This window comes from Geotrypetes seraphini, chromosome 8, assembly GCF_902459505.1.
Source record: "Geotrypetes seraphini chromosome 8, aGeoSer1.1, whole genome shotgun sequence".
Classification (NCBI taxonomy): Eukaryota; Metazoa; Chordata; class Amphibia; order Gymnophiona; family Dermophiidae; genus Geotrypetes; species Geotrypetes seraphini.
The window spans coordinates 146132172-146145897 of NC_047091.1; positions in this window are offsets into that span (position 1 = coordinate 146132172).

Below are 13726 nucleotides of genomic sequence, written 5' to 3' on the forward strand. Positions count from 1 at the left end.
GCACCTGTGTTTCTCAGCTCTCCCCAACTTCGAGTTCTGCCTTCTCGCACCGCGGCTTTTCTTTCTTAATTTGTTTCTTTTATTTTGTAGAAACATAGAAAGATGACGGCAGAAAAGGGCTACAGCCCATCAAGTCTGCCCACTCTACTGACCCACCCCATTAAGTCTGGGTGCTAATGACTTAGTTCTTTAGCTCGACCCTCGTAGTGATCCTACGTGGATGTCCCATTTATTCTTAAAGTCGAGCACGCTGGTGGCCTTGATCACCTGCATCGGAAGTTTGTTCCAGTGATCCACCACCCTTTCTGTGAAGAAGTACTTCCTGGTGTCACCATTAAAGTTCCCTCCTCTGAGTTTGAGTTCGTGCCCTCTTGTGACCGATGGTCCTTTGAGAAGGAAGATGTCGTTTTCCACCTCGACACGTCCTGTGACATATTTAAATGTCTCAATCATGTCCCCCCTTTCCTTGCGCTCCTCTAGAATATAGAGCTGCAATTTGCCCAGTCTTTCTTCGTATGAGAGACCCTTGAGTCCGGAGACCATTCTAGTGGCCATCCGCTGGACCGACTCGGCTCGAAGCACATCTTTACGGTAATGTGGCCTCCAGAATTGCACACAGTACTCCAGATGAGGTCTCACCATGGCTCTGTAAAGTGGCATTATGACTTCAGGCTTGCGGCTGACGAAGCTTCTCTTGATACATCCCATCATTTGCCTTGCCTTGGATGAGGCCTTCTCCACTTGTTTGGCCGCCTTCATGTCTGCACTGATGATTACTCCCAAATCCCGTTCTTCTGAAGTCCTAGCTAGTGCTACTCCATTCAAGGTGTATGTTCTGCATGGATTTCTGCTGCCGAGATGCATGACTTTACACTTCTTAGCGTTGAAGCCCAGCTGCCATGTTAAGGACCAGTTTTCCAACATGATCAGATCCTGCGTCATACTAGTAGCTGTGCGGTGCATCTCTAAAAAAAAAAGAGTTTAATTTTTTTTTGTCGGTTCTCGTTCAGCGGGGCTTGGGCTCGGGCCCTGCCGCCGACCCTCATTTGGCTGCAGCCGTCTTTTTTTCTATGTCCCGGCCTGTTACGGGCTTCAAAAGATGCAGCCAGTGTAACCGGGCGATTTCACTTATGGACCCTCACTGTTGGTGTATTAAGTGCTTGGGACCCAAACATTGTCCTGAGTCCTGCCCGCACTGTGCTACCCTTCAAAAAAGAGTTCTCCGGAGACGTCATGTCCAGATCCAGCAGCTCTTTGGTTCCATGGAGCTATCTGCAGAAAAGGCCTCGACCTCGGCGGTGGCCTCGGCAGCCAAGTCCTCAAGCAAGTTGCCCTCGTCTGTGAAGGCCTCGTCTGCTGTGCCTCCTAAGGTCTCGTCCTCAGGCAAGTCTGCTCTTCCCTCCGCAGGTATGCTAGCTAAGGAGCCTCCAGCTGAGTCTTAGGCAGTCCAGGTAATGAGTGCAGTCGTGCCAGCCTCTACAAGACCCCCTCTGAAGCATGCCTCCAAAAACAGTAAATATTCATCTTCGAGGACGCCCTCTGTGGAACGCACTGCTACACCTTCTAGACCAGAGTCATTGGTCTCGGTGCCTGTCTTCGAGGACATGCTGCAAGCAATCTTGACCAGGCAGTTCACCTCAATCTTTGAAAAGCTTGCCCCGATCTCGACCCTGCTTTCTGTGAGCCAGTCTGAGCATTCTGTCGAGGCACAATGAGCAAAACCTCTTAGATCTCTGCCTTTGTCCTCCAGTGACTCCTCGCCTCATCTTTCCAGGTCCGGGTCTCCGGCTACTCAACCTGCTTGAGAGGTGGTGGAGAAGCCTCGATCGAGGTCTCATTCGAAGCATTCCTCATCATTGAGGCACCTATCTTCGAGGAAGGATAAGGAGTCTTCTTTACCTCATTCTTCGAGGCCCATCAAGACCCCTTCAAAAACCAGGCATAGGTCTCGAACTCCGAAGCTTGCAACACCTCATGCTTCTCCATCTTGAGACTTGTCCAGGTCCTGAACTCCTCTGTTGAGGCATGCTACGAGGGATCCTCGTTCCCCTGTTTCTACGAGGCACGAGTTGAGACATTCAGATCCTCATACTCCTGGGACCTCTCCATCGAGGCATCTCAAACGTAAGCACTCTCTGACTCCGCCTATATCACACAGAGGAGCTTCTTCTGTGACTCTTACTTTGGATACAGACGTCCCTTCCCTTTGTGGGCTGTGACCCGACTCTCCAGACTCTTTTTCTGTACCATCATTTTAAAATTTTCTATACCGTTTAAAACTAAATGGTTTACATAATTTACATACATAATTTTGTAAAAACTTGATAAAACAGACCCTTATTTCTTTTGCAAGTTAAGGGTACAACCTCCTTTTGTGAGAATAAATTTTGTAATACTGACTGGCCAAAGTGCCCATCCCATCTGGAATAAGATTCCAGACAATAATGAGAGGTGAAAGTTTGAACCGAGGACCAAGTAGCAGATTTCATCTATAGGAGTAGAGTAAAGAAAAGCTACAGAAGCTGCCACCACTCGGACTTTGTGAGCTATGACCCGACTCTCCAGACTCTTTTTTTCTGTACCATCATTTTGTTTGCAGACCCTTATTTCTTTTGCGAGTTAAGGGTACAACCTCCTTTGCCATCAGCAGGTGGAGCAATTAGACAAAATACTGTACTTGGACTGGAGGCCAGAAACAGTGTGACTCACAGTGCTGTGTGTTCTTGATGTATATGACTTTCCATTCTGTAGCATATACTGTAGTTCAAACAGTCCTACTATTCTTGGAGACAAATAATCTTTGCACATTGTTAATAAACCAATGTAGGAATCATGGGAAGCTGTTTTATGTGAAGGCAAATGTGTACTTTCAAAACCACACAACATTGGGGGGGGAAAACTAAGGGCTGGATTCTCAAAAACTTACCATGCTTTTAACGATGGTCGCTAAACCGATTCTAGCCGGTTTAGTGTGCCAGTATTTTAACCACCCAATTACCAAAACGGCTCATCGGGGTCTTTTCCGAGCTTCCTAGCAGCCTCTGACTCTGCCTTGCAAATATAGTACAGCAAGGTTATTGGTTATTCTCCAAGCGAAGTGTCAGCTTTTAACAACCAAAAATTTCCGGCTCCACTCTACTACTCCTCCGAATCTCTTCATTTTAAACATAAATTTAAGACTGTTGCAAAAAAATTTTTTGTGAAACCTCTAATCTGGATTTTAGATTTATTAAGCTGCAGCAACAAGCATAACACATGAAAGGGTTGTTTTTTTTAATTTCAGCAAAGAGAATGACTTAAATCTCATCTGGTTTCATTCCACATTTGCAGGAGCTGAAATCTATCTGATGACTACAGCAATGTGTCTTCTTGGCACTTATAAGAATGTGATTTTACTATGTGAAGGTTAAAGAGCATTTCCAGCATAGCCTGGAAGCCTATACTGTGGCCACCCACAGTGTACCTGTACAGTAGTTGTGACTTTAATGGGGGCTCCTAGAATTTACTCAATTTGCATTACGTTTCAAAAGGCCAGGTTTTTGTCATTTTTAAATCAAAATAGTTTAGTGATAGCATATGCTAGGATTGTAATATCTGATTTAATTTTTGTTCCCATCTTAAACTCTTTTGGTAATAGGTGAGATATGAGTTTGAATAATTTAAAAAAGCATGTATATCGGCTTTACTTTCTAGAAAACGCCAAATAGATTAATAGAAACAGCCATTAAAATAACCTAGTACTGTACATCAGCTCCTTAGTTCATAGCTCTTTTCAACCAAGGCTAAAACTAGTATACCAGTGATAGTCATTAATCCCTCTGGAAGCAGGAATAATGTCAGCCAGAAATCACTGATAAGTTCTAAACTTGAAATGGGGGGGCGAAATGGGCAAAGCACGGGCCTGGCATCTACCCTTTTGAAAAAGATTTGAGAATGGTCAGGTGATCTCTGGTTGGTTTGTTTGCTGTAGATCTACTTCATATATGCAGCATACTTAAATATATCTTCCTTTGAGAAATGGTGGAACTTGTCAGGGCCGGATTTTCTAATATCACCTGTAAAATCCAATGGGTTGTTGTAACGACTGTAAATCTAATGATTTTAAAAAGACAAGCCATTCTCAAAGAACTGCGCATGCAAATGAGGATCGCAGAGGGTCGCCAAATTGACATGAGATCAGTCGCTGGTGATGGCAATCGGCACATATGCAGAATAGTCCTCAGAAAGAGGCATGGGTGGATAAGAGGGGCAGAGAACTATCAGCAAACGCTACATTGTTGTATCAATCATAGGTATGCCAGCGCTATTGGATGGAGAAGAAGGGATAGGGGAGTTGCCATCATCGGCTTTCAACAAGAGCATATAAGACACATCTTTAATACTCACGCTCAAGACACATGCTTTTGAGATTTTTTACCATATATTACTATAATTTTTTTAAAATATTTTTATTTTCAAACTGAAACATGCCAGAAACACGTGCCTAAGTTGCACTTTTCACAGTAGTGGCACCCCCGAGCCAGCCGGTATTTTTTGTCTTTAAAATCGCCCGGAGTGCTTGTTTAAATATTAATGAGCCCACTTTACTACCATTTTAATAGTAATGACCTTGTTGTATGTACAACTGAATCTAAGGAAAACCCGAAAAATGGGAGCTGACAAAACTAGAAAAAAGGAAATCTCCCAAGCCCCGAGGAGGAAACTGTGATCAGGGGGAGAGACTGCCCACAGAGACGATAAGAGTGGAACACACTACTTCCTTTAAACACTACTAGGAAATAATTAAAGATAATTTGTAGAGAGCCAGTGGCAGCCGTGTTCTCCGGAGTTCGGAGGTTGGTTGTGCGACTGAGGGCTCTCTACAAATTATCTTTAATTATTTCCTAGTAGTGTTTAAAGGAAGTAGTGTGTTCCACTCTTATCGTCTCTGTGGGCAGTCTCTCCCCCTGATCACAGTTTCCTCCTCGGGGCTTGGGAGATTTCCTTTTTTCTTGTTGTATGTACTACATTTGGATGGCAGAGTTGGAAGCTGGTAGGAAGTTCGGAAAAAACCACAGTGAGCCATTCTGATAATTGGGCGGTAAAATACTGGCACGCTAAACTGGCTGGAACTAGTTTAGCGACCATCATTAAAGGCACGATAAGTTTTGAGAATCTGGCCCTCGGCGTTAAGACCTCTCTTAAAAGTATAGTTTCTGGTCTTGACAGTCTTTTCAACTTGAGTTGGTACATTGAAACATGATAAAAATGCCTAGTGCCCTTACTCCTACCATATGTGAGTCACACTCTTATCACAATGTGTGCAGATTAATATGGCTCAGTATTAAGAATCCTGAGCAAAAAACAAAATTGAAGGAAACTGTTCTAGGTCTTTAAATGTTTGATTCTAATAGATTCTTGGGGTGTGTAGAGTTCTAGCTATGCATAAACAATGCACTATTTCCTTGTGCAGATTCCTTTCAGGCATCCTGCATGGAAGGTTTATTGGGTCATGTTTTTTTCTCATACTGAGCCAATAGACTTTTGGACAAAAATGTTCAGATGTCTCCTGGAGACAAAAAATAAAAGTTCTGCTCCAGTTTAGGTTTCAGTTGCTGTAGCATGAATGGAGTAAATTAGTCTTCAAAATGTTTTACAAAGTATAATTTTCTAGGGTGAACAGGCCTTAAATATATTGTGTTAATATATGTAAAATAATGTAGTTCAAATGCATTTTGGAGTCACTAGAAGCATGCCAGTCTACTTAAGCCTGATTTTTCTTTCAGAAGTGAAACAGATTCAGGCTGGAGGAAGATGAAAAGAGATGGGATCTTAGGCTCTCTTTTACAAAGCTGATTACTGCAGCGGTCCACAGTAATAGCATCAAAGCCCATTAGGAAATAATGGACTTTGGTGCCCTTGCCACGCGGCAGCCACTAGCATGGTTTTGTAAAAGTGGGTGTTAATGTTTAATAGATTCTTGATATACTGCCCTTCTGAAAGGACAAATAGCAGTTTGCAGTTCAATTCACAAATTAGAAACTACAATATTTTGAAAATGTTTTATTTTTATTGTGTATGTTTTACTGTAACCCACTGAGAACTTTGGGTCATGTGGGAAATAAATACAATAAATAAATAGGAAGGGAAAGGGAAAGCAAGAGAAGATACAGTTTGCCTGGCCTCATAATTGCGGCCTCATCATGGAGTCATACCATTCCCAGAAAAGCTTTCCCAAACAAATGTGTCATTAAAGCTGATTTGAATCTTGGGTAGGATTATTCACTAAGGGCTAGAATCTCAAAACTTAACGCGGCCTCTAAATTGGTTCCACAAGGTTTAGCCTGCATGCATTTTATCAGCGGATTATCAAAACGGCTTATCACAGTCTTTAGCGAGTTTTCTAGGAGTCTTCGACACGGCCATGCAAATGGGCTCTTGAATATTGAAACAAACACTCCAGTGAATTCGTAAACACCGCCGAGCTATTCTAGAACGGCGTCAGCTTTTGACAACAAAAATTAGCGACTGGTCCGGGGGTGCTGGTACAGTGCCAGCACTGTTAAGTGTATCTTGTGGCATGTGTTTTGACTGTGATAATGAAAAAATTGTGAACAGCTGTTTTTTCATCGTGTGGCCTCGAGCAGCACTACAGCATGAAATTCTGTTTTAAATTGGGTAAGACTGCTACAGAAACTCAAAAATGTTGAAAGTGGCATATGGGAAAATGTCATGAGTCATGGAAGGTGTTTTGAATGGTGTTCACACTTTATAAGTGGTTGTGAATCAATGGAAGATGATTCACGAACTGGAAGACCCATCAATGTCAACTGATGATGATCATGTTGATCAAGTGAGGGTTCTTGTGCGTGTTAATCAGTGATTAACTGTTAGAAAACTGGCAGAGGAATGCAGCATCTCCATTGGTTCATGCCACAATATTCTAAAAGAGAAGTTGGGGATATCTCATGTTGTGGCAAAGTTTGTTCCTATCATTCTAAATTTGGCATTCCACAAGGTTCCATTCTATCACCTTTATTGTTTAATATTTATCTGGCTCCTCTCTTAACTCTTGGTCATTCAATTGGGTTTACTATCTATGCATATGCCGACGACCTTCAACTCTTGCATCCTATCGATCCTACAAATCAAAACGACATTTCCTCTATCAATCAAAAACTGGCTAAAGTTCATGATTGGCTAAATATCAATATGCTTTCTTTAAGTATTTCAAAAACTAGCACTCTCCTTTTCTTGGGGAAAGAAGGGGTACAACTAATTGCCCCAGTTACTATTGATAATACACCTCTTAAACCAACCACAACCATCAAAATTTTAGGTGTTCTCATAGATAACAAATTAACATTTCGTCCACAAATTAGTGCATTGGTTAAAAATTGTTTTTATAAATTAAGGATGATTAGATCATTAGTTCCCCTCCTTGATACTAATTCCCTGAATGTGTTAATCCATGCACTTGTAATATCTAAAATGGATTACTGTAATTCTTTATTAAAAGGGATCGCTCTAAAAGACATAAAGCGTCCTAAACGAATCCAAAACACAGCCATCAAGATTATTTCAGGCGCCAAGAAATTTGACGGCGTTATCCCACTGCTACAAAAAGCCCACTGGTTGCCTGTTATACATAGGATAACATATAAAATTGCTCTTCTGACCTTTAAAACTTTACAGACCAACACCCCAGCATTTATAGACAGACTCTTGATTCTGTACGACCCCCCCCCCCCAGAGCACTCAGATCCACAGTATACCCTTAACGTTCCATCTTTGAAAATAATTGGTACACGTCGTACCTTAATCTTTTCTGTGACTGCTCCTATGACTTGGAATTCTCTTCCTTTATATTTAAGAATCAAAAAAACTTACAAAAGTGTTTTCTTTTTAAAGATGCCTTTAGCTGACTATTATTTTTAATAGTGTTCAAAAGGTTGGGAAAGTGTCCACAATTATTTCTTTCTGTCTATTATTCTTAACCTTCCCTATTCCCTTTTGTACTTACCTTAAGTGTTTCTTTACTATAACAACTGTATTTCTCCCCCCCCTGTTCCTATTGTTCCTCGGGACTCTAGTGTGCCAACTAACCCATGTATACTCGTTAATTAGTCATGTATGTCTAACCTGTCAAAACCCTAGTATACTCGTTAATTATCCAAGTATGTCCAACTTGTCAAAATATTTATTCGTCTCTATGTTATTTTTTAATATTTTGTAAATCGCTTTGTATCTTTGAATAAGCGTTTAATCAAATACTTGAATAAACTTGGAAACTTGAAAACTTGGTTGATGACCGATGAACAGAACAACCGCTTCCTAATCTGTCAGAATCTTCTTGAGCAGGCAAATGAAGATGAAACATTTCTTGACAAAGTTATAACTGGTGATGAGAGGTGGGTCTATGGTTATGATGTGGAAACCAAAGTTCAGTCATCTCAATGCAGAACCAAAACAATGCCAAGACCGAAAAAAGCTTGGCAAGTTCGGTCGAATATCAAAGTGATGTTAACAGGTTTGTTCACTATGAATTTCTGCCACAAGGACAAACTGCCAACCAAAATTACTATCTGAAAGTGGTGAAATGACTCCATGAGAGAATCAGGAAGATGCGGCCCAAACTTTAGACAGAGCAGTCTTCGTTTCTGCATCACGACAACGCGCCTGCTCACACTGCCGTCAAAATTTGTGAATTTTGTGCAAAAAACACAATCACTGTTCTTCTCTAGCCATCTTACTCTCCTGACTTGGCCCCTGCTGACATCATCTTGTTTGCTAAATTTAAATCTACGCTAAAAGGAAAGCGATTCGACAGCATTGAAGACATAAAGCAAAATTCGACATATCAACTTTTAGTGATTCCTGAAGATGTGTTTAAGGACTGTTTCCAGAAGTGGAAATGATGTTGGGAAAAGTGTATACTTAGGGAAGGGGAGTACAGTGGTACCTTGGATTACGAGCATAATCCGTTCCAGGAGCATGCTCGTAATCCAAAATGCTCGTTTATCAAAGCGAGTTTCCCCATTGGAAATAATGGAAACTCGCTTTGATGTGTTCCTCCCCCCCGAGAACCGGCATTGCTCCCCTCGAAGGCTTACGAGTGCACCGGTTTGCGAGTGTTTTGCAAGACGAGCAAAACATTTGCAAAATCGGTGCCTCGGAAACCGAGCATGACTCGATTTACGAGCACCCCTCCCCCCCCCCCGCAATCCGGCACCCCCCTATGATCCGGCACCCCCCCCGTCTCGAACCAGCACCCCCCCCCCCACGATCCGAGCCCCCCCCCCGCCACGATCCGACATCCCCCCCGACACAATTGGGCACCCCCCCCGCCGCTTCTTACCCTCATCTGGGCACTCTTGAAAATCGGCTTCCTCCTCTGCTGGGCCTTGAGCATGCTCAGATGCTCAAGGCTCAGCAGAGGAGAAGGCCGATTTTCAAGAGTGCCCAGATGAGGGTAAGAAGCGGTGAGGGGGTGCCCAATCGTGTCGGGGGGATGGGATCGGATCGTGTCGGGGGGGTCGGATTGTGGCAGGGGGGTGCCGGATCGTAGGGGGGGGTGCCGGATTGCGGGGGGGAGTGCTCGTAAATCGAGCCATGCTCGGTTTCCGAGGCACCGATTTTGCAAATGTTTTGCTCGTCTTGCAAAACACTCGCAAACTGGTGCACTCGTAAACTGAGGTACCACTGTACTTTGAAGGGGACTCAATGGAATAAGTTGTAAGATTGTTTAATAAATTTTTATAAAATCCTGGAATTTTTTGAACAGACCTCATACTCAAATATACATCAGAGTAACATTTTCCCCAAAAAAAATGTGGGGGAAAAAAAGATCGACTTGAATATAAACTGAGGTTAGACATTTGAGTCATCATCATCATGTTGAACTTTTATCAATGCTTCTTAACAGCAGAGAAGGTACACGCAGATAAAAAGAAGAGCCAGTTGAAAACTGTTCCTGAAACACTTACATCTAGGAGTTTTGGTACACGAGATCAAATGCGGCACTCAAGTCAAGGGAGATAGCTAGTACTACTCTCCCAATTTCAAAAGTTGAGTGCAGCTTGTACATTGAGGCATACAATTTTTTTTTTAGTTCAATAATTTGGGGCCGATCCTATTTAACATCAGGGCTCGGTCTTGGGCCCGATCCTATTTAACATCTTCGTAAGAGACTTGGCTGAGGGGCTTCGAGGTAAAATTACATTATTCGCCGATAACGGCAAACTATGCAAAATGGTAGGCAACCGCACAACAGATGAAAGCACAGTGCCCGACAAAAGCTCAATGCCCAACAGTATGACGCAGGACCTACTCCTGCTGGAGCATTGGTTAAAGACTTGGCAACTAAGTTTCAATGCCAAAAAATGCAAGGTCATGCACCTTGGCGGCAAAAATCCATGCAGGACTTACACCTTAAATGGTGAGATCCTAGCAAGGACTTTAGCAGAACGTGACTTGGGGGTGATCATTAGCGAAGACATGAAGACTTCCAATCAAGTGGAGAAAGCTTCATCCAGGGCTAGACAAATCATGGGCTGTATTCGTAGAAGTTTCGTCAGCCATAAGCCTGAGGTCATAATGCCGTTGTACAGATCCATGGTGAGACCCCATCTGGAATACTGTGTACAATTATGGAGGCCGCATTATCAAAAAGATGTGCGGAGAGTTAAGTCGGTTCAGCGAATGGCCACCAGGATGGTCTCAGGACTCAAGGATCTCCCGTATGAGGAACGACTGGGTAAGTTACAGCTGTACTCACTCGAGGAACGCAGAGAGAGGGGAGACATGATCGAGACGTTCAAATATGTCACAGGCCGTATCGAGGTGGAAGAGGATCTCTTTTTCCTTAAAGGACCCACGGCAACAAGAGAGCATCCATTGAAAATCAGGGGTGGGAAATTTCATGGCGACACCAGAAAATATTTCTTCACCGAAAGAGTGGTTGATCACTGGAATAATCTTCCACAACAGGTAATTGAGGCCAGCAGCGTGCCAGATTTTAAGAAAAGATGGGATTGGCATGTGGGATCTCTTCATGGAGGTAGTTAGGGGGTGGGCCATTAGTGTGGGAAGACTAGATGGGCTGTGGCCCTTTTCTGCCATCATGTTCTATGTTTCTAAATGAATCACAACAGTATAAGATAATATGAGTCAAATGTATGAGTAAAGAAAAGGTAGAGAAGAAAAAAAAAAAGCAAAACAATATAGCGATATAATGATAATTAACATGAGGAAAAGAGGACTAACTAGTGACCTGCCTCCCAGGAGTGAGAGCAAAAGACATCGTCGACAAAATTGAAAAGATCCTAGAAGGAGCAAAGACGGAAGAGACTACAGTGATGATCCACATCGGGACAAATGATGTCAGCAGGAGAGACTACAGTAGAAATGCACTGATCAAACAGTTCAAGATTCTGGGAAGGAAGTTGAAGATGAGGACTCAGAAGATAGCGTTTTCAGAAATCCTACCAGTACCAAGGGCAGATGTGAAGAGGCAGACGGAACTACAGTCAATAAATGCATGGATGAGGAGATGGTGTGAGGAAGAGGGGTTCCACTTCGTGAGGAACTGGACAACGTTTTGGTGGCAAGAGCAAGCTCTTCGGGAGAGATGGACTGCACCTGAGCATGGCGGAAACTAGACTTCTTGCAAACAACGTCAGGAGAGGAATAGAACAGGCTTTAAACTAAGAAGAAGGGGAAAGCCGACAGTCGACCAAGTGTCGACGATTCGGAAGAAGGTATCCCGAGAGGATACTGAGTGGGAAAAATGCTGGGAAAACACAACGGGCAAAAAACAAGAGTAGACAGATCAAGAAGAGGATGATAAGAAGACCGTAGCACAAGAAAAGAAAATAAAGAAAAAAATACCAGGACTTAAATTGCATATATACTAACACAAGGAGCCTAAGGAATAAAATGGGGGGATTAGAAGTCATGGCCAAAAAAGAACCTAGACATCATTGGGGTCTCTGAAACATGGTGGAATGAAGAAAACAAATGGGACATAGCACTGCCGGGGTACAAACTCTATCACGAGGACAGGTCAGGTCAGAAAGGAGGAGGAATAGCCCTATACATAAAGGATAACATACACTCGACCAGAGTGGACACTGTAGCGACGACCAGCAAATTGGAATCACTATGGGTTAAAATACCGGGAAGGAAAGGGCCCGAGATAAGGATGGGCCTGTACTATCGTCCACCTGGGCAAACCGAAGCAAATGATGAAGAAATGAAAGCTGAGATGAAGCGAGAATGCAAAAGCGGTAACATGATTGTTATGGGAGACTTCAACTATCCTGGGATAGACTGGAGTCTTGGAAATTCAAAATGCGCTAGGGAGACCGGATTCCTGGAGGCTATACAGGACTGCTTCATGGAGCAGCTTGTCAGAAAACCGACGAGAGGAAATGCCACTCTGGATCTAATCCTTAATGGTCTAAGAGGACCAGCAAAGGAAGTGGAAGTAGTGGGACTGTTGGGAAACAGCGATCACAATATGATCAAGTTCAAAGTTGAAATAGGAATACCGAAGGGAAAGAGAACCACACCGACAACTTTTAACTTCAAGAAAGGAAACTACGAAGTGATGAGAGTAATGGTAAGGAAGAAACTTAGGAACAGCTCAAAGAAATTGCAGACTGTAGAGCAAGCCTGATCTTTATTTGGTATATCCCCAGATTTAGAAAAGGATGCAAAAAAGAGCTGAACAAAAGACCCGGCGTAGATAACTAAAGAAGTGAAGAAAGCGATAGGAGAAAAGAAACATTCATTCCGGAAATGGAAAAAAGGACAAAACCGGGAAGAACTGGAAAGAGCACAGGAAGCATCAAAAAGAATGTCACCTCGTGGTAAGAAGAGCAAAAAGAGAATATGAAGAGAGGCTAGCCAGGGAAGCACGAAGTTTCAAGCCGTTCTTCAGATATGTTAAGGGGAGGCAGCCGGCAAGGGAGGAGGTGGGACCGCTGGATGACAGAGATTGGAAAGGAGTGGTGAAGGAGGAAAAAGAAGTGGCGGACCGACTAAACATGTTCTTTTCGTCAGTATTTACAAAAGAGGACACATCCATCGTGCTGAAACCTGAAAAAATCTTTGAAGGAGATCAAGCAGAAAAATTAACATCCATGGAGGTAAGCCTTGAGGACGTACGCAAGCAGATAGATAGATTAAAAACTGACAAATCTCCGGACCCGGACGGAATCCACCCCAGGGTATTGAAAGAACTAAAGGAGGAAATAGCGGAACTACTACAGCAGATTTGTAATCTATCCCTGAAAACAGGCGTGATCCCGGAGGATTGGAAGATTGCTAATGTTACGCCCATCTTTAAAAAAGGATCGAGAGGTGACCCAGGGAACCACAGACCGGTGAGTTTGACTTCGGTGCCGGGGAAGATGGCGGAAGCGCTGATAAAAGACAACATCGATGAGCATCTAGAAAGGAATAAACTGATGAAAACAAGCCAACATGGCTTCTGCAAGGGAAGAACTTATTGCACTTCTTTGAAGGAATAAACAAACGGATGGACAAAGGGGACCCCGTAAACATCGTATACTTAGATTTCCAAAAAGCCTTTGACAAGGTACCCCATGAACGCCTACTACAGAAACTGAAGAACCATGGGGTGGAAGGAGACGTACATAGATGGATCAAAAATTGGATGGTGGGTAGTAAGCAAAGGGTGGGAGTGAAGGGCCACTACTCGGGCTGGAGGATGGTCATGAGT